Source organism: Poecilia reticulata, chromosome 18 (assembly GCF_904066995.2).
Source record: "Poecilia reticulata chromosome 18, P_reticulata-male-v2, whole genome shotgun sequence".
Taxonomy (NCBI): domain Eukaryota; kingdom Metazoa; phylum Chordata; class Actinopteri; order Cyprinodontiformes; family Poeciliidae; genus Poecilia; species Poecilia reticulata.
Window position 1 is genome coordinate 16,367,732 of NC_088847.1, and position 24,534 is coordinate 16,392,265.

The following is a 24,534-nucleotide window of genomic DNA, read 5'->3' on the forward strand; positions in this document are numbered from 1 at the left end:
ATACCCAAAAAAATATAATTCAAATTGCTTCTCCTAACAAGCTGATCTTTTGTGAGTTTACTGGATGTTTAAAACCTCCAGAATGCAGCAGGAGTAAGTTTAATAACTGCAGTTGACACCCAGAGCAGTGCTCTTGATAAAACACCTTTAAGTAATCAAGGCAAGAGCAGATAATAGCTTGGAAAAGGACCGAGCCGCTCTGTGACAGACATTTCCAATTAAAAAATGGTAAATAACTGAAGATTCATCTATTTCACGCTGTCCAAAGACTTATCGGTGTACATCGTCTTCTTAGATCCGTTCACTCTTGAAACGCTACTATTACACATTTAAGTTTTCTTGACAAAGAAATGTGTCGTATAGTTTTGATATCCCTGCTTCTCTGTTTAAATCTCCCCTCCAATTGTGAAATGGCATCTGTGCCAACTCAACAACGTCAGGAAGCTTGGGACGTATCGATATGAGAATCATACTGAGACTATGAAAAGCATGTCACTTATCTCTGGTGATTATTTTTAGGTGATGTAATTAAAAAATTATTAAATATGATGTAATAACAGGTATTTTGTGAAGCAAACTTTTGCAAGTACAGTATATGCTTGACATGTGGCTGCTACACAAATGGTCTTCCTCCATGCTTTTCCTCTACTTGGCAAGCAAAGCAGCTGACAGTAGAGGTGCTTAATTTCAGCGACATCATAGAAGTGTGTTCCAAGTTGGAAATAAATCCAGTGTTTCTCTGTGCAGCATCAACAAGTTTTTTTTTGTCCCCCCCCCCCCCCCAAAATTGCAGGCAAACAAAAATGCCCATAGACCTCTCTGCAAGTCTGCAGAGAATGATTCCATTAATGAAAGGCAGTTGGTATGGAATGTAAATGATGCCAAAATGATTAGTAGTTGAGTTGGATTTGCGATCGATTGCTGCATGATTTATCATTTTCCAACAGCCATGAAATGTTTTTCTATATCATAAATGCGGTTGTTTCTCCAAGTAAAAAAAAAAAGAAAAATTATTTTAAACGTATATTTTTCATTGTTGTTTCATCATAAATTCACCATACATTGTTCCAGTAATGTTATGAGATTAATTACTTTATTATAATGCTGAAAACGCATAGTTTTCAAACATCAAATATACTTTTATTAGCATTTTTTAAAAACATTTTTCATTAACATGTTTAGTGAAAGATGTTTTTTCACTACCACAGAAGCTAACAATTTTTTTTTTTTTATCACCGTCTTGGGAGTACAGCCAATCACCACCCAGGAACAAATGCTGTTGCAAATGCTGTTCAGTAGTTGGTCAGGTAGCATTTCATTTAGATATGCACCTCAAAAAATCAACATACTGGAGAAATTATCACAAAAAATCTGGGAATATATGAATCTGTGGTTACCGAGCCACTACTATGTTAATAAGTCCATTGTAAAGTCATTATTGGTAAGGGTATACATAATTTTCAATATGCCATAAATATAATTGAAAACAGAATTTTTTTTCACCCAAAAATTGATACTCCGTACAATTTTAAACCTAAATCTCACAGGGATACCAGCAGTTTTAGACTTGATCTTCTTTGTAGTTTGTTGTTTATGAAATAATATCTCAAACTATTTTAAAATTATCGTTCAATGTGAAAAAATATAAAAATGTTCAAGAGGTATGAATATTTTAGGAAGGCACTATGTCTGATAAACTGCTGCCCATGTGATAAACGAGATGTCTTGGACCTTGAGCTTACCGGTGCGCAATTAACTAAAGCTCACTTTGCTCACTTTTGCATCCCCATCCAAATTTGGACTTCTGGTGATTAACTGTGTATTTGCACAAAGCAGTTAATGTGGCTGAACTACCTGATTTAATCTCACACCGAAGTTTTTACTCGGTAAACCTCAGCATGAACGAAATACCGCGTTCATGACAGTTTCAAGATGGAGGGGTGTGTTGGTGTAGTGTGCATTTCTTTGTAAATAAGGTGACATGACTCATTAATGTGATGAATGGCCATCCAATTCCCCAGATCCAGCATCAATCCCACCCTCCAACCCCCTTCAGGCGTCATTCGTTCTGGCCATTCCGGGTGAAAGCCAAACATTTAAACGTATGTCCGGTAAATGCTGAGGCAAGCAGGTCCAACGGCCAAATGGTTGCTCTTTTCAGCTCTCAACGCTCCCAAGGACCCATTTCACTGTTCCCATCAAATCATTAAATTTAACCCCCTGCTCACATAGAGTTATAGAGAGATCAGCAGAAAGACAGAGACAGGAAAGCCATTCTTTGTTGTAAGGGCTGAATAAATGGTAACGTAAAAAACAAATTTGCCCCAGAATCGATAAAAAAAAAAAATAAAAGAAAAAAAGATTTCTTGGAATTTTGGCCCTTTCTTTATCTAACCCACATCCATGTTTTTTTTGAGAGTTGACCTGTTGTTTAAAACATTACCACAGTCTTCACTCAGATTTAAATCCAATCTTAGACTAGACCACTCGAGAACTTTTTATTTTACTTTTCTTTAGCCATTTAGAGGTGGGCCTGCAGCGGGCTTCATAAAACTGTACATAACTGAAGTTATGCAATCACTTCCTCTAAGTATATTATGATCTTATTTTATTTTATTTCTTATGTTACACTACAGATGTAGCAGGGTGCACATCTTCCTTCTGTCTGTCCTATATGTTTTCAGTAAATGCATGTTGATGGTGGCGGAAAATAATTTTCAGAACGTACTCGGCTTCTTTGGGTAAAGGTAACCCTTAAGTAAGCAAATGTTTTCAAAGCCGCTGTGCCAAATTATTTTAAAGCCATCTCTAGCTCACCCCAGTCTTCAGCTGTTGCTTTCAGTGCAGTGGGTACATTCGGTATTTGAAGACAATTTATGTGATGTGTGCCGCTGCAGGGTAGCAAACAACCAACTGCCCATGATTATGCAAGGAAACGGCCTGCGATCTGTAATGCATGTAATTTTAACTGTCAAAGTGTTGAGCATTCTCTTTTACAAATCATGCGTTTTAGAGCCACACGCTCATAACACACACCTTTGCTCCGTCCCCGTACGCTCGCGTTTCGGGTTCCCGAGGTCCGCCTGGTGGAGAACATCTAAATATAACATCTAAATACAGCAGCCCCCTGCCTGCATGACACATAACACACTTAGTACTGGTCACTTGCAATTATGTTCAGAGACTGCTCACACAGCCGAGTCCATTATAATCCATCCACTTAAAGACACTTACAGAGATGTTGTACCCTCGCTGCCGCTGGGTGACTGGACTTAGTTTCTATGGGAACCAGCATGCATGGCAAGCCAGGAAAATGTGGATACAGCAGCTGCTGCTCAGATAAGCAGAAGAAAGGAGCCAAATGTTAAGTCGCTAAAAGAAACGGAGCAAACACTTTGTTCAAAAGACAGACCGATTCTTTCCCCCAGTCCGCATAAGCCAACATGTCTTACTTGTGGAGAGAAATGGGAATGTATGGGACATTGCAGAGTGAGTGTGTTAAAGTTTCTATCTTGAGATTGTTTTAAGTGGAGTATCGTGTTTTACCTGCAGTTCATGACGCTTAGAGCGACTTGAGTTTGGCTAAGCGGAAGGTTCGTCTCACCAGAGAGTTACACAAATCCCTGCATGTTGTTGCCAGTTATAATCTCAAAACGGGTCTAATTTGTCCCCTACTGTATAGAAATGCGTACTCCACATAATCAAACTCCAACCAACTCGAGCCAATCTCATGCACAGATTCGGATTCAATTACCAATCCTGTCATAATTATGATTTAATACAAACCAATTAGATTTATCATATAATACCAGTTGCCAAAACATTCTCCATCCAACACACCTACAATGCGAGCGGCGAGGTTGCATCCAGCATCGGGTCGGACAGTGTGAGAACACGATTTGTGGACTGTGAATTGTCTTCGAAGTGAGCTGGGGATGATTACAACTACTGAAAATACCGTCCAGTGCCAGGCTTTATTGTTTCCCACAGCCGGAGAGCCAGCTCGGTGCCATATAATTATTACTTTAAACATCTCTACAGTAAATATTTCACCCTCCTTCTGCTGCATTATGAATTTCTATTGAGCGTTGCGGCTCAGAGAGCGGGTATAGCTATGCAAATCACTCTGTTTATCTTAGCGTCCCGGCAATACCGCGTCCTGATACGACCAACTCGGTTTATTTGCACCGTTTCAAACGGCAAACTACTCTTGTGATCATTAGTCGCAGTCCTGACAAGCCGCTCTCTGATTTGTATTGACAATCGGAACCACAAACATGAATTACAAACATCGTTTCGAGCATGAATTAAAACCAAATGGCAACATTACAATAACAAACAGAGTTTTTAACAGTCTGACGTGGAGATGACATTTTCAGCTACAGATGGCGCTTGTGGGCGCTGTGCTGATTATCTGACCCTCGCATACCTCTTTGATGGGCACAGTTTAAAGAAACTGCTGGGAAAGAAGTCCTCGTCATTTGAGCTGACTTCTCATTACTTTTGAAAGCTGTTGTGTTTTTTGTTTTTTTTTAAATAGTAGACCAAAAGCAAAACCAAGTGTGGAGTTTTGCACATAATAATATTAATGGTGACCATCGAGCAATGCCGCAGTGTTGGCACTCAAACAGGCTTGATGGATAAACGAGTGTTGCCAACCACAAGTGAAATACTTGTGGAAAAGTATCCGAAAAAGTCACAACTATCTTTTTGATCCAAACGCCAGGAACATTGATCACAGGTTGGAGTATCATTTAAATAAAACGTTAACATAAAGATGTGTGGTTACTTTTAGGTCAAACTTTACTTGCTTCTCTCCTACAAGGCGGTGGAGTTTAAAGTGTTTCACATATGAATATAATTATATTCAGTGCAAACCCGGCCACAAAGGGTCCATTCACAATGGGGACATGTCAGTCTTATTTTTCTTTCTTTATGACTTGGGTTTAAAAAAAGGGGTTAAATGAACAAAAACACAATTATCAAAGTACAAAAATAAACATTAAACAAGATAAATTGTTAATTAGTCATTTGCAGGTGTCTTTTGACTGAAGTTTTGCAAAGGGAAAAAAGTTGGAGCACCTGTCAGATGCTTCGCTCGAAGGGTAGGCTGTTTTTGGCAAGTGCTGCCCTCGCCCCGCGTGCGCTTCTTGAATCGAGCAGAAAGCAAATGTGTCCCTCCTTCTGTTAGGTCAAACCGCAAGACAGCCCCGATTTTTTGTTGGGGGTTGTGGGGAAATAATAAATAAACGCTGTGGCATATGAAGTTTCTGCCTCCAGGGCCTGATTTCGTTGGTCTCTGGTGCTTTAACAATGAGGCTGTGACAGTCCAACTCAGGCAGGCAGTCATGTTTAAAGGCCTCTTGTGCTCACTGTTTTTTTGTTTTTTTTCTTCTTCTGCTTGCAAACAGCGTTAGAGTAGCACAGAGGATCAGTATCTGGGAACAGCTTTCACCCTGATCCCTGTTGTACATCCAGAATACCTATCGTATTGATTTTACAAAGACGTATGCTGAAATATATTACTTAGTTATATCCAACACCGATTACACGACTAAAACCTTGCACTTGATGTAACGCCAAACTGTTTTGAAGCAATTGCTTCAATCTTGTTCCTTTTTGGAGATCTCTTAACGACTTCGACACTTTTCAGCTTTTTGACTGGCCCATTAAACTCCTCCAGCTCTTTCATGCTGCCATCTCTCTGCTCTTCCTATTGATGCTCATTTCGATCAAGATTGCTGCCCAGAAGGTCATTTTGTTTTGCCATTTTTTTTTTTCCCCTAGCTGTCACCAGACTATCTGAGTACGGTAAAGTTGCTGTGCGCTGTCCATTATTTTCTTTGTTCAAATACAAAGAACGTAAACCAAAAGTAGCATGCCAACGTCAGGAAAACTTCCTCAGCTCAGACGGAGCATCTGCACAACATACTATGAAAACAATGTTATTTGCCAGCTGTTTCTTCAATATGCACCAAACATTTTCATAAATTTGACAGCAGAGGAACATCTGTGTGTTACATAGCACGTCGGCAAATTGTAACTTTCCTCCCATCGAAGTTGTGGACAGAGCGATGCTGAAACTCTTATGTTTTTTATTTTTTTATTTCCTGGTTTGAATAAGAAATTATCCATTGGGATGAGAATATAGCAATCTTTATGGAAGCTGACAGTTACAAACTGAGCAGGTATAAAAACAGACATATTCCATTAGCTGGTGATATTTTAGTTTTTATACTATCTGTGTTAACAAGAGGTGCTTTTTGTTGTTGCAGGAGGGTGGGTGGAGGTTGATTTTTAAAAATTTTTTCACAACACTTCATTTATTTTTTGGCAAAACAAACCTCAGTAGTTTGCATGCGAAATTGATCTGTGCAAATAATGGTCTGTCAACTTTTTGTTGTTGTTTTTGTTTGTGGCCTCAGCGTTTACTCTAATCTTCAACAGTATTTTCTTTAATTATTTCTCTGCCTGTTGATGAGGTCAAATTTGTGCAAGTAGATATTGTCGTATAAATGTTTTTGCCTTATTTGAATCGCGTGCTCTCCTTTCTTTCCTGTTATGAAGAAATGGACATTTTTGTCACGTTGTATTTATACTCCAGGGAAAAAGGAAGTAATCAAAATGCTTCGACATTTAACTTGAAGTAATATACGAATTTATTACATGCTTGGGTTGAATTTATTATATAGGAATGTATATACTATCTAGGAGTTTTGTAAAGAAATATACTTCTTAAAATAATGTCCTTAAATTCAAGGTTGGATTGTTGCTAGAACTGAAAGCTAGATGTGATTAATTATGTAACTGTTTAAATTAACTTTTGCCTGATGAACTGTTTAGTATATATTTTGGGCTAGTATATTTGGTAGAGGGATTTTTATACATGTTATTAATTTCCGGTTGGCTGTGTTGGGTTGGTTTATTTAATGACGCGTTCTTGTATTTCTTCTGCTTTATTGATCTTGTTGTACTTTTTGAAGAAAACTGCAATAAAACCAGTCATCTTACCCATTTAAAAGCCAAACGTCAAGCAAGTTTTCAAACTCTGTATTTGCTCCCGATTGACCTCACATGTGCATCTTGGATTTGAAGAACATTTAGAAAAACGTATCATTTGAAATCCTGAACTGCGTTGTGCTGAAAAAGTGTGACTGTGACGGACAAAACTATCATGCAACTTTTAATAGAGCCCTGGCGCATTTCAGTTGCAAGTCAATCAGCCACTTGTGCATACTGTATCACTATCAATCCCTGCTCCTCTGCAGACAGGATGATCCTCTTAGCGCCTTAGCAGTCTGGGACACCGTCCCCACCTCTCACTTTTGCCAATTTGCTCCTGGAAGACCTGGAGTCCTTGTCTTCATTAAAGGAGTTCCTCATTGATCAATCACTGTCAGAGGAGTTGCTCTGTAATTGCGCTTTGGCCTAATCATGACTGACGTCTCATCCCCTCGCTCTGTCACAGGTCTCGGGAGAGAGAATGTTCCATGACTTTCACACCTTCAACCTCAAGGTAGGCCTCCCTTCCTCCTGTCTGTGTGGCTTATCTTTTAGGTGTGTGTCATCCTCTAATGAATATTAAGACTCATTTACTCATTAGCGGAGAAGAGGACATGTAAATGAAGACGAAATTGACTTTTTGAATATTTTAGAGCTCCATTGACCTCAGGGGTTTGAGTCTTGGTTTTTCATATTTCTCACCAGTTCATTTCTTTTCCCTTTGCTGCTGTCATTTTGAATCCATAAAAACAACATTTTGTCAACAAAGAGGCTATGTTGTTTTTTTTATTATTGTAATTCAGTTACTTATATGAATTAGATTGATGAACTTGAACATGTTTAAGCCTTTGAATTACACTTTATTTCCATTTGTTTTGGTTCCGATATTTTTTTGGGACTGGATGATGAGACAAATTATGATTCCAGATCAAAATAAGTCTGAGTGACTTCTTGCTAGTAGATATACATTATTATACATTTTCAGCTAGTGTAGTGCAAGATAAAAGGTCTTTGATTTGCTATTACATAATTAAATAATTAATTGATGACTAATCATATCTGGAGTTGTTCAAGACACTTTTTTTTCTTTCTCTTTGTAATAGGGTTTGTGGCTCATATGATACTGTCGTTCTGTCGTTTGATTACTTTGTGAGAAATTAACCTAAAAGAAAAGATGCCATGAAAAAAATATATATACAGGCAGAAAGCTTTAAATGTTTAATGGAGAGGTGGGTGTCAAATGTATCCATATGGCATGAATAAAAGCAGCTTGTGTTCATCAAGCCAAATTTAAAAAGCAGGCAGAGAGCCAACATTTGCTCAACCAGTATTTAATCTACAGGTAGAAATAGAATGTTGCAGAAAATGTTTGAACCTCATATTTAAAAATAATAATAATAATAATACAAAAAAGGTCACGCTAAATATTTGCAAGTTCATTAGTGACTGCTGGCAGGGTGTTAAATATGAAAGGTTTGCTATACTCACTGACCAAAATTGACTGTCAGCACTCATAATTTTGTTGCGCACTACTGCGCTTTGCATACTAAAGTGATTCACGGCGGCCACAAATGTCAGGCAAATGTCTTGTTAAGTGATGATATATTTTATCCATATTGTAATCTGAAACACAAATGCAGATAATCATTCGGATCGTGTTCCATGGTTCTTTTTGTCCAGACGCAACTTTTACGAAATAATGGGAAATCCGTTATGTGAACAATGTTGTGCGTGTAGCTGTAAAGCTGTATGAAAGCTCGGTGCCGACCGCGTTTCGAGTGTTAAACCTCTGCAGAATGTTACGTTGTTTAAAATGAATACGAAGCGCATTAAAGGAGTGATTTTCCAGTCTTAAATGGATAACTGTCCCTGAATATTAAACCCACCAGGCTGCAACAAATCCAAAGAGCCTGATTTGCGAGTCTCGCATTTGTGCATCTGAAATAGGTTTTACATTGGTTTGATATTGCAGATTACTCTCACTCCCTGTGTGATCCTGCCTTAACACACGGTTACTCATTCTGTAAGCGTGATGTTTCTGAATGCCCACTCGGCTTGGGCTCAGTCCTGTGTTGAAATAAAAACAGCCAGGCTTGGCGTCTCACCCATATTATGGTTATTTCATTCTTTCTCATTTTTGCTTTTTTTTTTTTTAAACAATACCTGTCAGCTACTGTGAAAAACTCCACATGATCCGCCTCCCTCAGCACCCCCCAAAAAAACTTTTTTACTGAGAAATACTTAATTCAGTGCCTGCTGGTCTAGTTTAATATTTCCAAATGTCATCTGTGTGACATTTGTTGCACAATCGTCCATGCTTTGACTAGAGGGGTGATTGTGTTGTAGATCCTAGTCATTTTGAAATCTGACTGCACTCAGAGTCAGAAATGCTAAACTCTCTGTCCCTGCAAAATCAGGATTTTGTTGATGAACAGTGCTGCTCAGGCAATATACAAACAGCATAGTGTGAAAATTGCTTTTCACTGATTACACAATGCAACACAATCAGTATTTTTTTTTTTTTTGCTTTATCTGTCTGGCATAATTCGGTTTGAGTAGAACTTTCATAACTTTCACCAGTGAAAGTATCAAAAAAAAAAAAAAAGCATTAGGTTCTGCAAACAGCAAGTCTCTGCTGCCACTTTTTTTTTTGCGATATTTAAATAAATAAATTTGCGCCGTGCCTTCACTTATCAATAAATAGACAGATTACCAGATGTGACAGTGTGCTGAGATTTAGAGATGGTGGTATTTCATCGGGATTTCATTGTGAGCCACGGCGGTTTGGGACCGCACGCTCGAGGGGGGAAAAAAAAGTTTTTAAATTTAAAATGCAATCAGTACAATCACCACAAGCAATCAGTTCCTCTTCATTTCACCTGATCGGGCCCCCCCGCTAAAGACGAGCTTGTTAAATGGAGCATCTTATCAGGCCTGGATTAAGTTTTGACTTTGATTAACACATGTAGTCTGAGTTTTGAATGTCAGAGTTCAAGTTTTTGAAACAGTCTCATTATTTATTTATTTTTTTTATGGAAATGCCTCAAGTTTCATTGTAAAACAGGTTTTGTCTGTGAATAAAACATGCTAAAATTGCACAGGATTAAAATATTCTCTGAATTTAAAACTATCGGGTTCTGTTCTCTACTTTCTTAGATCCGTTTCTTGCTGGCTTTGTTTCAACTAATCTTGCTTTCTGTTTGCCTCTCAACAACTCTCTCCAAACATTGAACAAATATGTTGGAAACATTTTGCTGGGAGTATTGAAGTAAGTTGCATCAGGCTGATGACGTTCGGAGTTGCTAAACTCGCTAATCATTAATATGCGACAGCAGTCCACTTTATTTGAGAGTGTAGATGTTCACCTTAATTTAATGTTTCTGATACATTTCCTGTATCACGGAGTTTGACAAGGGGAAAACAGTGTAACTTTACTATACGCCGTTCAGTCTTCCTGGGATCGACTGAAGGTCTTGCTCTCTCGCGCCGTCTTGCAGTCCGAATAAAACACTGACTCAACATGTCACAGAGAAATAAATGGCACAAGTAAAAGCATTCTCCCCTCTGTGGCAACTTCCACACCGAAGAGTGTTTTAAGAATTATAGGAGTGTTTAGGTTTAAGTTTGGTATTGTGCATTCACTGTTGACAGCTGATCTCTGGTCAGGGAAAAATCCTCCAATTCTTGTCACCAGACGATTGCTCAGTGCATCTCTAGTGTCCACACATCAAGTACAGTCAAATTGAATAAACTGGAATGTTAAGGGAAAGTTTATATGTATCAGTAAGTGAAACACATTGTATAGATTAATTACACACACACTCTGATGTTTTAAAGCTTCTATCTGTGTTAATAATGAAGATTCCTTGCTTGCAGCTAATGTAAATATGCCATTTAATATTAGAATATTACACAGGTGTCAAACTCGAGGCCCGGGTGCCGAATATAGCCCGCCGTAGCTTTTTATGTGGCCCTCTAGTCTCCAAATTACATCAATAAGTCCTTCCAGTTTTTCACAAATCTGCAAAATTCATACAAAATCAACAAATTTCCAAATTATTTTCTGATTTTACTGCAAATTTTCTCAAAATTGGTCAAAAACATTGAACATTACCAATACATTCTGACACAACCGGCCCTGTAAGGACATTCCGATTTTTGATGTGTGCCCAAAATGTAAATGAGTTTGACGCCACACTGCCTGCACAGCCCAAAGTACTAACTACACCAATTCTAATACCGCTCCTGAAGATTTATTTATTTTTTTGCTCCGTGGTAGGCATTAAGTTTAAAAAGGCTGATAAAGTGTGACAAGGTAGCACCTTTAAAGTGTCGTAGCTGAAGTTCATTAGGGAAGCTACGTCAAGCTGAATTTTAATGTCACTAAAGCTCATCTCCTTTGGGAAAAGTCGATCCAAGTGCACACAAGCTTCGTCCACACATATTAAACCGTGGCCCCTGTTCACAGAGGGATAAAGAGGAGAGAACATCTCCTCAGAGCATCATCAGACACAGCTGCGGCCATGCCCCTAAAATCTAGGTTTGCTTCCCTCTGGAAACAGGTCAACTGTGAATACCTTGCGTCTTCTATACTCCAAGTCTTTGCAGATTCTTAATTAACTCTTACAGTACATAGAGTGTGTGCTGCTAAATGTTAAAAATGCCGAAAGCTAAAAGAGGGGGGCATTTTGCCATAAATCTCCCATCTAAGAATCGGCTCCAAGGACTGCAGAGGCACAAATATGCTAAGTTGATCCACATTTAGACAGTGAATCATTCAGATTGCACCGCTGCGGCTGCTTAATTAAACGCTCCACCGTGTAATGACTTTCCTTGAAAGGGAGTTAAATGTCTAAATGCTGCAGAATCGCTGTGGAGCTGAAGAGAAATCAATGGGACACAGTGCACGAAGTGAAGGTGTTTTCCGACTTTGTTTTTTAGAGTGGATGTTTTATATTGACGCTGTCCCTCACCCACAGAGCCAAAAGCTCATTTCTCTTGGTCCAGAGCATCGATCCGTGATGTACAAATGCTGTGCTTACTGTGTGCTTTCAGCAAACCCAGGTCTTTATTTTGGTTTGTTTGTTTTTACTGCACTACTGTACATGTAGGGCTGCATTTGCATTTAGATATGTAAAACCAGTGACTTATGGTGATACTCAACAAAGTTCTCTCGACATGATGAACTGGAAACCCCAGGTTTACGTCTAACCCTTTTTTCATTCCATCTGTATTAAGTTATTAAATGAGGTACCTTATGAAATGGGAATTAGTTGCAGCCAATCGAGAACCTTTTCATAGCACATGATCAGGCCCATCTCAGACCTTTAAACAAGAAGTGCCCTCCATCCCTACAGCTGCGAAGCCTAGTGGTTGAAAAAAATTAAGTTCCCAACAGACACAGTGACCCGAGTTTGAGTCCCCTGCAAGGGTTTCTGGCTCATCTTAGTTTAATGCACTGGTCGAATGTTTTGTGAGGTTGTTTTGAAATTGGAGCAGAACTCTACTGTGTTAAAAAAAAAAAAAATAATAAAAATCTAGTAATTTCACCTGTATTTGCTGAATGTAGCAACCTGGAGTTTATTGTTTGGCTTAAACAAAATAAAACAAAACTAAAAAAAAAATACTTTTATAAAGATGTTCTAACAATTTTCTAAGTTTTTTTGGTTATCAGATAGCTGAACAAATTTGAACCCTTTGAGTTAATTATTTCCTTTAAGTGCTTCATGTGCATTATTTATCATATTTTTAGAGTTTGTCAGTTGTAGTTTTAACATGAAGTTACCTTTATAAAAGTAATGGGTTGTGCCCCTTTATAGCTTCCAAAGCATCCTGAAAAAATGTAACTACATTTATCTTTTTTTGTTTTGATTTGAAGGTCTAGCACCTTCTTCCTGCCAGCTGAGTAGCAGTGCACAGCAACAGGTGGGAACTGGGCACCACTGCATTGTTCTCTGCTCCATGGTTTTTATTGCATCTTTTGGGATGTTGTACCTGAATTTGCATCACTACTTACTGACTTTGGTTCTTTGGTTCTTTGGTTCTTTCTGAGGCATCATGTTAATGTTCTTTAAACTTTAGAAGTGGTTTGGTGGAAAAATCTTTTTATTTTGGCTTTTTAATTAAAACAAAAAGTAAGACTATAAACCAAACTTGTAGCCTATATTTTTCAGAACAGATTACTGTAAACCATATTTTTCTATTGTCTATTTATGGAAGCACTAACTGGTAGTAATTAACTGATATATTGCTAATAATAGTCCATCCCCTTAACTCAAGTTTAAGACCTCTTGCTTTTTGTGTCTGTCAGCTCATATCTTATATAACTGAATGCAATTTTACCCCAATCACAACGGGAACTTTTTATTATTATTTTTTTTTTAAATCTACTTGTTCAAGTGATCACACTTTTTTAAAAAAGGTAATACTTCTGCAGTTAGAGTTCCTGTCTTTTCATCATAACTTGTAAATTAATCGTACGAGACAAAGACAGTCACTGCTGTCCATTCCCATTAAAAGAAAACAAAACAAACAAACAAACAAAAAGAAAACAGTTCTTGAAATGAATACAGCCAACTTATCTCACAAACATTTGATGGAATAGAAAGACCTTCGGAAACAGCCAAAGCTGGCAGGGTCACATAACTCCAAAAATGACATGCGATTATCAAACTCCCTCTGGCTCGAGACACTGTAATCCCCCAGATGTTGCTGTCTGCACAGCATGAGAGTTCAAATTAGATCTCTCAGACAATGTCGGCTTGTCTGCATGTGTAAACCCTCGGCGTTTAGGTCCCAAAATTAAATTGACCCCATCAGAGAGCTTAAGGACATGTAACAAAGCCCCCGGCGCTCTTATTACTTCATCTGCTTTCATCTCATCTCCTCTTTGTAATAAGTTTCCACTGCAGCAAGACCAGTGGGGCTAATAAGAGTTTTATCTGCTTTTTGATATTAGATATTAGCACCTCATCAAAGTTAAGCCAGCGGTGCGCTCGTTCTGCCTCCGAAATTTACATCAGCCTGACAATGTCTCCAAAAGAAATCTTATCGAATTTAAATTAAGGGCGAGTTGAATAGCCAGAAGGGTACTGCTTTCCCGTCACTCACGAAGCACAAATTGGTTTTCGTACAAGCTGGCTTTGTAAATCAGTGAGATCATAGTTTCTGTGAAATTGCGTATACCTTTAATTTGCTTCTTGTGATCCTGAACCGTAGTTCATCTGGGTATGAAAACCGATCTAAGTGACTAATTCAGCGATTTGTTTCTTTTGAAAATTAAACAGTAAATATGTTTTGACATCACTTTTTTTCTTCTTTACTCCCATGTGTGATTCTTGTTTCCTACAAAATGGATTTGGGTTATCATTAAATGTACACCATATAATCAAAATTAAAAGAAAATAACTCTCTATCGTCACATGTGTAATAAATCTGTTTAATACATGGATTCCACATTTTGAATTAGATCAAATAAATAAATGTACTTCTCAATGATATTCTAATTTACTGGAAAACTCGCGTGATTTTGTGTTGCTTTCATCAGACGCAGGTTGTAAACGCATTTTCCCTCCAAATTGAGTAAACAAAACTATCAGGCAAAGTTAATTGTTCCCAAATTGTGTGAAATCTAGTTCGAGCGCCTGTGGAATCCGTATTTCTTTACAGAAACAGCAGGGAAAGAAAGAAAAGGAAGCCCCAAAGGTACATTCTGTTTGGAGAGTGCAAAGGTTTCACAATTCTTATCATCCCTTATGGCATCCGTTGTCAGGTTGTAGGGGAGAAAAATGACATATTAGCTGGAAAATATAGCTCTGAGAGATAGAAAATAAATTACTGCAGTGTGGCGAGGAGGAGAAGATTGTGAGATTTATCAAGTCGAGATGGAAATGCCTGCTAAAGTCTGTGTCCCTGCCTGGGAAAAATTAAAAAAGGAATCAAATGCCTTCAAGTGTGCAGAGATTGCAGCGGCGGGGAGTGTGTGGTTGTGTGTGCAAGGTTTGCGACCGTGTCTTCATGCTTGTTTTCTCATTGATTTGTTGCCCAAGTATTTTTATTTATTTATTTATTTTTATTTATGTCAATCCCATTATGTCATGTGCCAAAGGATGCGAACCTCATACTAGTATGACTGTGTCTGTCTGCAAATCGTATGGTAATATCAGTTTTTCTGGCTAAAATTCAGCTGACACACACAGTTCACCATTAGCCTAGCCTGTAGTCCCCCTGCGTCTTTTAACACTCAACAGATTTTTGTGTGAAACAGCTTGACTGGCAAAATCTATAATTGTACAGATAAGTGAACATGTTGGCGAGATAAAGGTTAAACTATCAGGGATGTGTTCTCCATCCGTCTGAAGCCAATTTTCCACATTCAGCTCCTGCGTCGGTAGGTGGGAGAGAGGAAAAGGCAGGGAGGAAAAATGGCCAAGTCAATATTGATTGATCTGGAGCCTTAGCAATTACCTCCATGTGCAGAAGACCATGTTAAGGTCAGTATTATCTTAGCTCATTTTATGGGTCAGCGCTCTTAGCTTTAGCAGAAATAAATTAATGGGGTAAACACTTTAGCTCACCTTGATGAAATTTACAGCAAGTAGAAAAGCTTAGGTGGAAGGTTGCGGTGCTGGGGAGCGACCCCATGATTTTCGCTGAACCGTTGTTAATTAAATGGTCTATAAATAACACTAAACTCAATTGTAAGAGGATGATTATATACCGTCTTAACAACATAATCTGTTTCATAGGACATCTCGGACTTTTCTTGAATGATGGCCAAACCGTCATGTTCAAGTGTCGTTCCTACGTCCTGCCCCCATAAACATTTGAAGTCTGGACGGAAGCGGTTAAGACTTTATGGGACGACCCTTCAGGAAGCCCAAACTTCATCATTCATTAGTGGTTTGTTTTTTTTTAAATGCAAGCCAGCATGGAAGTGCTGCCACGTAAACCATTCAGTCTGAATAGGAATGCATTTTTTAAACATCCAGGTGTATCATCAAGAAGTTAAAGTTAAACAAGAAAAAAAAAAAGGAATAGGATACTATACAATAAGGTCAAATGTGCAATAACGATGCAAGTAATTTTTTGCCAAGTGTTTTTTTTTTTGTTTTTTTTTTGTTTTTTCCCTCCCTAAATGTTGGTGCCTCCAAATGTTTAAGTGCAATTCTGTGATCCATTTATTGCCGTGAGAGGGCAAGCAATGTTGGTCTGTTTTTGTTAGATCAGAAGTCGTAGTCTCTCAAGTCAGCTTTTGCAAACAAGACCAAGAATCATATTAAATCAAATCATGGTGCAATAAAATTGATTAAGTATTCTATTGTTGAACAATATGTGACTTTTACACATTTTAATCTTGTTGTTCTTACTCATCCGGAGTCTCTTATTAATGGAGAAGGAACAGCATATTGTCCTTATTTTTTGATTGCTTTAAGGATTTGCCATGGAGTCCAAAAACAATGCAATAAAAAGACATAAAAGTAGACTTTTTTTTAATGTAATGATACTTATTACATTATGAGGTAATTTCTCTCACAATTACCTTTGCAAGTGTATTTGCAGCCAGTTCATTCCAACTCCCACCCCTGAAAAACTTTGTTTCAAGTTGGAGACAGTTCTACCTGTCTGTTACACTCAACGACTGGGACAAACCGAATGTTCCGAGATGAACAACTAAAACGTACTTCACCAGGAAGGAGTGAGTTAAGAATTGAGCCGTAATCCAAAAGATACCATAAATTCAAACGATACCATTAATATTTATGAACTGAGGAGCGTGTGGGATGGGGGGAACCTAATATCTTGTGAATATGAAATATCATGATCTGAATAAAACTAAAGTATCCTATTTTAAAAACAAAACATCATATTTCTCCTTCTAATAGTTGGCATTGCAACAATCCATACATAAACCCCAAGGCTGTGATCCAGCACAGACTACATGGGTGCCGACAAGTTTTAACGTATTCAGACGCTGCACTCTTTATTTGTGAGGCTGTGTGCCCAAGGCTGCAATCACCATTTTAACTAGGTAAACAGCATTAGGCACACTGGAAGAAACAACTGTAGCATTCGGCGGCCGATACGAGTTGCAAATAACGCTAGCAGTCTTTAATTTTCACGTTGCTTTTTGACACCTCGTATGTATTTCACTTCAGGGGGGATAGAAGTGTTATTAGTCGAGCAAAACATTCGCTTTTCTGTGTATCGGCATTCCTCCGTGGCCCCTCAGGCTGACTAGCAACTAGCTCTGTTATGTTCTTAAGTCCAAAATAAATTCAATTTCCAATGCAGTGATCTCCTTAATGAAAAGTCGATGTCTTTCTCTCCCTCCCTCTCTCTCTCTCTGGGTTGCTCCCATGGGGACAGCCGGAAAGATTAATTTATTAACGGGACCAGAGACAACGCCCCTAGGGACAGACCTTTTCTTCTGATCCAAACATACTACACAGTGTGCGTCCAGTCACTTCCTCTATTACCACAAACAGCTTGCGTTGTGAAAATTAGCTGACACAGGGAGGTACGGCTGCATCGATCTGAAGAAATTCCTATTTATTAATTCCACATGTTGAAACTATTGATTATAAATTGTGGCCACTACACTATTTTCTAATCAAGCACATGTAATTGTAACACATGCAGCGCCATCATTGCATGCACTTCTTTCAAACTAAATAGATTTTTAGCTCATCAGATAAAGGAATGTCTAATTTTTGAGCTAGTATCTGAACAAAAACCTGCAATCCTTTCTCCGTTCAATGTTTGGATTAATTTTGTATCATCCTAGTCAAGATTCTCTCCATACTTGTGAACACTTGACAGCTTCTTTTTTTTTATCATCGTTATTAACAGGCAACAAAGTGTCTCATCGGCAGCGTAACCCTCTGATAAGCGGGACATGAGATTTTTGTCACAGCATATGGTAAACACTGCTACAGATAAGCTTTAATCCTTGTGCAGCCTGATGGAATGAACAATACAAAATGATGGGGGTACAGAAAAATAGCGCGTCAAAATATTTCCACTCAAGAATGCAAGAAGGTTCTAAATGTGTTGAGACCACTGTTAAAAGCACCCATAATGCATATTGTTTTGCCTTTGTAAAGAAGGACGGGAAATGATATGTAATTTTATGTGAGTAAACACAATCCTGCCTGTGTCTATAATAGGCATACAAGCATAAAACATTGATAGTAAAATGGTTATTGCATATTTGTTAACTTTATTCTATAAAATATTAATAGAAGTTTTGTTTAAAAAAAAATTCAACAGGCACATTATTGAGATCATTTTAAACTATCTATTAAATGGTTTATTGGATCATTGTTATTACAAATTGTCATTTTCAGTTGTGCTCAGGCTTGTGTTTTATAATAATTTTCATGTAGTTGAGAAATATAAAAGAAAATTGGGATGCATTGTGAATTTATGATGGTATGAGTTACTTTTGAGGTTGTTAAAATAAGTATTTGAGAGCAACAGCTTAGAGACCTAGCAAACGAGCATTGTAGCCATGGATTTAAAAGCTTTCTGTGGCAAACCCGGTCTAGCTGCAAGGACAGCTGCGAATGAATAATTGAGGAAAAAATGTAATTCAGAAATGTATTTATTTATTTTTCTCAAAAAATAAAAGGGCAAAGTCTGCATGTGCACACCCAGATCTGGTTACTGCTATACCCCTTCTCATCAAGACATTACTTAAATAGGACCTGCCTGGTAAAGTGAAGTACAACAAAGGTCCTGAAATGCTAGACATAGTGTCGAGATCTAGAGAAATTCAGGAACAAATAACACAAATAATCGAGATCCGTATGTCTCGAAAGGGTTACAGAGTTATTTCTAAAGTTTTGGGACTCTAGCGAACCACAGTGTGAGCATTTATCCACAAATTGCGAAACATGGAACAGTGGTGAACCTGCCCACCAAAATTACCCCAAGAACTCAGCAGTGACTCATCCATCCATAAAAGACGCACAACAACGTCCAAAGAGCTGCTGGCCTCACTCGCTTCAGTTATTGTCAGAGTTCACAATAAGAAAGAGGCAAATAAGACCCACATTGCAGAGTTCCAAGACAAAAACCACCGATGAGCAAAAACGATTTAAAAAAAGGACATTATTATTATAAAATATTTAAATTTGTTCGAGGTTCACACCTCTGGTGTTGTAGATTTCAGTGCTCCAAAACAGTCCACGCTCGGTTTCATTTAATTGCTGCAGAAGTGTGCAATAGAAGAACTCAAAAAGTATGCAACATTTAAAATCCCACCTCCCATTATACAACGGAAGTCTATTTCTATTCCTGTGGGGAAAAATGCACGCGCCTTCCTCTGAGAGGTAGCTTTATTGGATGCATCAGAGATAGAAGATCTCTGTTCATCCTCATCTCCACAGTGTGACTCCCCCTCTCATGTGGCTGAACTGCCCATAAACAGACAGTGAGTGATTAACGCTGCTCTGCCATTGACATCATTTGCATTTTAATAGACCATAATTACAACCCTAGGAAAATAAATTGCAGTTTGAAGAATGTTTGAATTGCTCCAACTCTGCGGCTCTCCTCGTGAGATAGCAGCGAGCATATGCAAGAGCTGCTGGGATGGTTAATGCTAGACAGAGAAGAGATGAGGGCTGCAGATTGCAAAGACCTTAAAATATTGACAATTCCAACATCAATTTTGATGCAGAACATTTTCTATCAAGACGATATGGAAAATTTCAACTTTTAGGAGTTTTCTCACTAATGAAAATGTCTGTAAACCTAATCAGATTTTTTTAAAAAGACGTGCTTATGACCAGAGACAAGCTGTGACACTAATGAAGTAGCCTCTCTAGCATTTTTTTTTTGTTTAAGTTTAGATTTTTCATTAATAGCAGTGATAATTACTGTTTGTCCATTTCATTATCCCCCAGTCCTGTCTTATCGGCGTACCTCACCTGCAGAGATGTGACACCTTCTTAGGATTTGCCGAGGGACGTCTAGCCCTGGCAGTTAAAGCCCATGTGCCTCTGTAAGCTAGAGTGACAACACAATAATACTCCCCCACGTCTAATCTTTCATTGGTGGATTATCAGATTAGAGGCCCCAGTTGTTTATGGACTTGGGGACTATCGAAAAAGTTGATCTGTCAAGTTTATCTTACACTCGTCCTATCGAGGCGACGTCAGGCCATACAGTCGGCTGCGGATGGAAGATAAGGCGGACGTAGTTGAATGGAACCTTTGGAAAATGAGAAACAAGGCTTTTCTTTTGACTCTGGCAATGATGCACTTTATCTAGTTTGGGAAATGGACCTCGCCAACAAGCATTACCCCCTCTTTTGGGTTCTCTTGATTTTTTTGACCTCCATAGTGTGGCAGAGCTTGCCTCTTTTACTTTTGAAGGGGCGCTATTAGAAATCATCCACCACTTTAAACTCAGTTCAGTGATCTGGAATCGAGAATTTCCAAAGACGACGCACGCCGTCCTCTTTCACCAGTTGTTTTGACAAAGCAACAGGCAGGCGAGGACGGAGGATGGCTCACCTTTAAAACGAAATGGCTCTTTATGTCACAAAGCAGAAACTCCCAGCAGAACGACTGCTAAGAAATTAATTGAGGTAGCTGTAGGAAATTTTATCGGTGTTGTTTTTAAAGATGGTCCCTTCAGGTTTCGAAGAAAAAGTGAAAATGTTCTCCATTAGATATTACATCATGATGCTGTTTTAGTAGTAAACCATTATTAGAATTGATAATAATTGACTATGCAACTTATGTCAACAGTAATTCTACACAAGCAGGAAGAAGCAACGATGTGAACGTGGTTCGTTCACAACTGTAAGATGTCACTAAAGAGGAATATTACTGGTGCGAACAGGTCAGAGTTCCACCAAGTTATCAGATATTTATAAGCTAAAGTAATTGAAAAATAGGTCAGACTATAGCAGCAGTTGTAAGCATTCATCGAACTGAGGTGAGTGACTCCATCAGATGTCGTAACACGTGTCATTACTACTACAATCTATTGCAGTGGCACCTTAACATGCCTGGCTTATACCACACTATGTAGAGAAGCTACAGTACCAGAGGCCTAGCAAGGCGATACAGATGTATGTTTCCTCATTTTCTATTAAAATGAAAGGCAAATGTGCAATAGCAATGGTTAAAACTACCAATATAGTATGCATTGATATATCAGTATATTATGATATATACTGGCATGATATATTATGCTTGTTTTAAGCATTGCTAATGCAGTTGATGAGTCTAACATCGACTCATTAACTGAGTCAATGTCAGTTGATGAGTCAGTGTCATTGACTGACTAGTATCCTGTCCTGTCGGTATTTGTAGGATAGGAAAGCTATTAAATGTCAAACAATAGCTTGAGGTTATACAGAACCTAGTAAATGCTAGCATAAATATTTTTAAACTTTTTCTGTCATAATCGTAACAAACACTTCTACAGGTGGCAGTTGAGTCAGTTTGATTTTACTTAAATCCGAATGTCTTTACATCTTCTGTATTGTTTACATAACATTTCTAAAATAACAGTCCAATGTTAAGCATTTGCTGTAATTCTCATGTTTAGAGTTAAAAATGAGAGATATATGTGAATTAAACGCACAGAAATACAAGTCCAGCTGTTTAAGATTTATTCTGACAAGCACTATCTTTAGTTTTATTATTGTTATTATTATGTGCACTGTAAGCAGAGGGAGCAGCAGCAGCGCATGGTTTCTGTCTTTAAGTCCAAGAAGCAAGTGAGGCTAAATTTATAGACTGTCTCACAGTTTACGGCAGCTGACGGCTAACTATTGACGGCTACATCATACTATTTTTTAGTGAATCACATTGATCAGCTGGTGGCTAAAGTGTCTGAGGTCATATACTATCACAGTTTTATAGCCAGATAGCCTTTAAGTGTTGGAGCAAAGTGCCGGCAAGCAGTGGTTTGATTTTATATGTGCAAGCACAAGACTTGTATTTTAGAGTAGAAACAGCAGAACACCCTCCTAAAGGGATAATAATAATTCCTCTGTCCCATTCCTATCTTATTTATGGCTTACCGCGCTGGTTTGTCATTCCGACCGAGCGTGATTATTCACGTGGCTAGCACATTATTCTAGCAAATACTGTGGCTATAACATTTTTCATATCTCATTCCAGGATTCTGATGAGAATGCGCTCAAATCCATTTCCCAAACTGTTGGTTATTCTATGCAACTAGAATATGGCTCTCCTGATCACTTTATGCCTCCAAGGTGTGATTAACCAAATGTGCATGGATTTCGAGGTATAAGCATAAAAGGCTGGTGTTTGGTAAAGAAAGAGGGGAAATAAGGCTGGGTGGAAGTTCACATTATTTCATTGAAATTAAAGTTCCAGTCACCTTGTATCTCCTAACAACCTTTATTTAAGGTTATCTTAAGGTACTTTTAATTATAAAATGTTATCTCACAGTCTGGGTGCATTCAGTAATAAAACAGATTCCAGAGGTCTGGTGTAGTGGCACACATTTCAGAGATGTCGCTGCTCCACCAATCCTAATTCAGATGAATAAAAAATATCACCCTGTTGCCAAGACCTGGAGAAGCCTACTAATTACCTATTTAGTAAAAAATTGCGTGTTTAATGCAAGAAACATCTAAGACATTTAGGACGCTTGCCCTCAAGGACTGGCTTACCCGCTACTAATTCAGACAATAGTTCTTCCAGCTAATTATTATTGTATTTCTCAGAATAACTTCTGAGAAATACATTCCTCCATTGCCATGTAGACAAATGGAAGAGCAGATGTCCACCACATGGGCTGAACTCGACTCATTTGTAGCACGTTGTAGTTAATTGTTTCCTATGGAGCTTTTTTGGAAGGATAACATCTTCCAGCGTTGCCTAAGTGCCCCGCTTATGGCTCACAAAGAGTAAGTTTCATATTCAAGTACTCCCTAATGCCATTTGGCCTCCTGATCTCCAGCTCAGGTGCAGAAACCTGTTAGGGATTTGAAAAGCTCCACCACAGCAATCGGACACCTGGAGACCTCATATGTGCCACTCGAATTAGCAGCACTCTGTGTGTTTATGTGCTTTATTTCACAAATAATTCAAGCTGTATTTCTAGTTCCGGTGCAATCAATAATGAACGCCAGCGTATGTCATTAGTGAGGTAAGGAATTGATTTTGTTTCCTTCTTTAAATCAAAGACGACTATTTCTGGAGCGATTGCACGTTAGCCAGGACGTTGCTAACCGTGCGGCTGGCTTGGTCAGTGTTGTAAAATTCCTTAATTGCTTTTGTGTCCCTCTCCATAGCCCTCGTCTTAATGACAGCGAGCTACACACGCCCAACCCCCACCCCAATCTACCCAAAGTGGATTAATTAAATTGGCATATCGCCATACTTGTGATACGAAATCCGATGCTCACGTCTGAAGCATTTGAAGTGTCACCCAAGATAATAGATGTGGAAGAGGTTCCTTATTCTCAGAGACCAGCCTCCTAATAGCACCACAAGCCATCTGTATTCTCATTTCTGCAGCAGTCACTAAATCAACACCCTCGACACAAGCCCGAGGATGTCTCCGCACAATCATGCATGACAACATCAAAGCTTTACTTTATTGCCTCTTCTCTTCTCAGCCACCATTAACTGCTCTCTGAAACTAAAAGCAGTAGTGCCGCTGCAAATATTAAGTCGGGGGTTAGGACGCAAATGCACGCAAAAAAGCAAAAAAAACAAACAAAAAAAACAACAATTTGTGTTATTGTCAATGGTTCTAGTCACGGCTGACGGATGTATTTTAAGATAGGTATGCATTTATCAAGAATTAGTAAAGACACCTTTTTTTGTGTGTTTTCTGTTGGTAAATAGGAACTTATTTTATCAAAGGCAGCCTGTTCTTAGAGACCTCCATATTTTATTTTATTTTTTTGATAAACCTTTTGCGTTCCCTACCTTTTCCACATGTAATCAATCATAAATCCATGCTATGTTGGATGAATGGAATCCCTAGACTTCTAAGAGGAGGATGTTTCAGTGATGAGCTGGATCTGTCACTGGGGAGCGCCCACAAACAGATTGAACTGGCACCCAAGATGGATATGTTGACACTTCATTCTACATGTCTCTATTTAATGATATTATATTTCATTTCCAGAGCAAAGAAAACACCATTAGCCAAAGCAGTGAGTCGTAACAAGCCATTCTGCAGCACATTCCGGTCCTCCTTGGTGGTATTGTAATTGAATTAAAACAACACAAAGTTTTGAGGGAGATTGCGTTTGGTACCGTGGGTTCTTTTCCGTCGTCGCACGCCAAACACATTTATTCGCGCACCATTTTAGAAAAAATGTTTTTTCCAGCGTAGTTCACGTGTAGCCAAACTTTGAGAGCGAGAAACGGAAAGTTAAACGTGTTTCACGGCGACCTTATTGACAAGCCAGAACACCATCCACATAAGTATTCATTTGTTATTGCTTTTATTGCTTCACGGAAATCATGTCAGTTTGAATGCAGCAGTGCGCATATTGGTAGGCACTGGCCTCCTTGGGTAATG

General features: G+C 38.5%; 1 protein-coding gene across 47 annotated transcripts in view; it reads left to right on the forward strand.

Moving 5' to 3' along the window:
• The window catches only part of LOC103480676 (protein tyrosine phosphatase receptor type D), a 455,017-nt gene that overhangs the window by 209,910 nt on the left and 220,573 nt on the right, over window positions 1-24,534 (forward strand). For all 47 annotated transcript variants that reach the window (XM_008435747.3, XM_008435746.3, XM_008435752.3 and 44 more), the window contains exon 8: window positions 7,469-7,516. The gene's annotated coding sequence lies outside the window, so the exon portion shown is untranslated. The remainder of the gene's footprint in view (window positions 1-7,468; window positions 7,517-24,534) is intronic.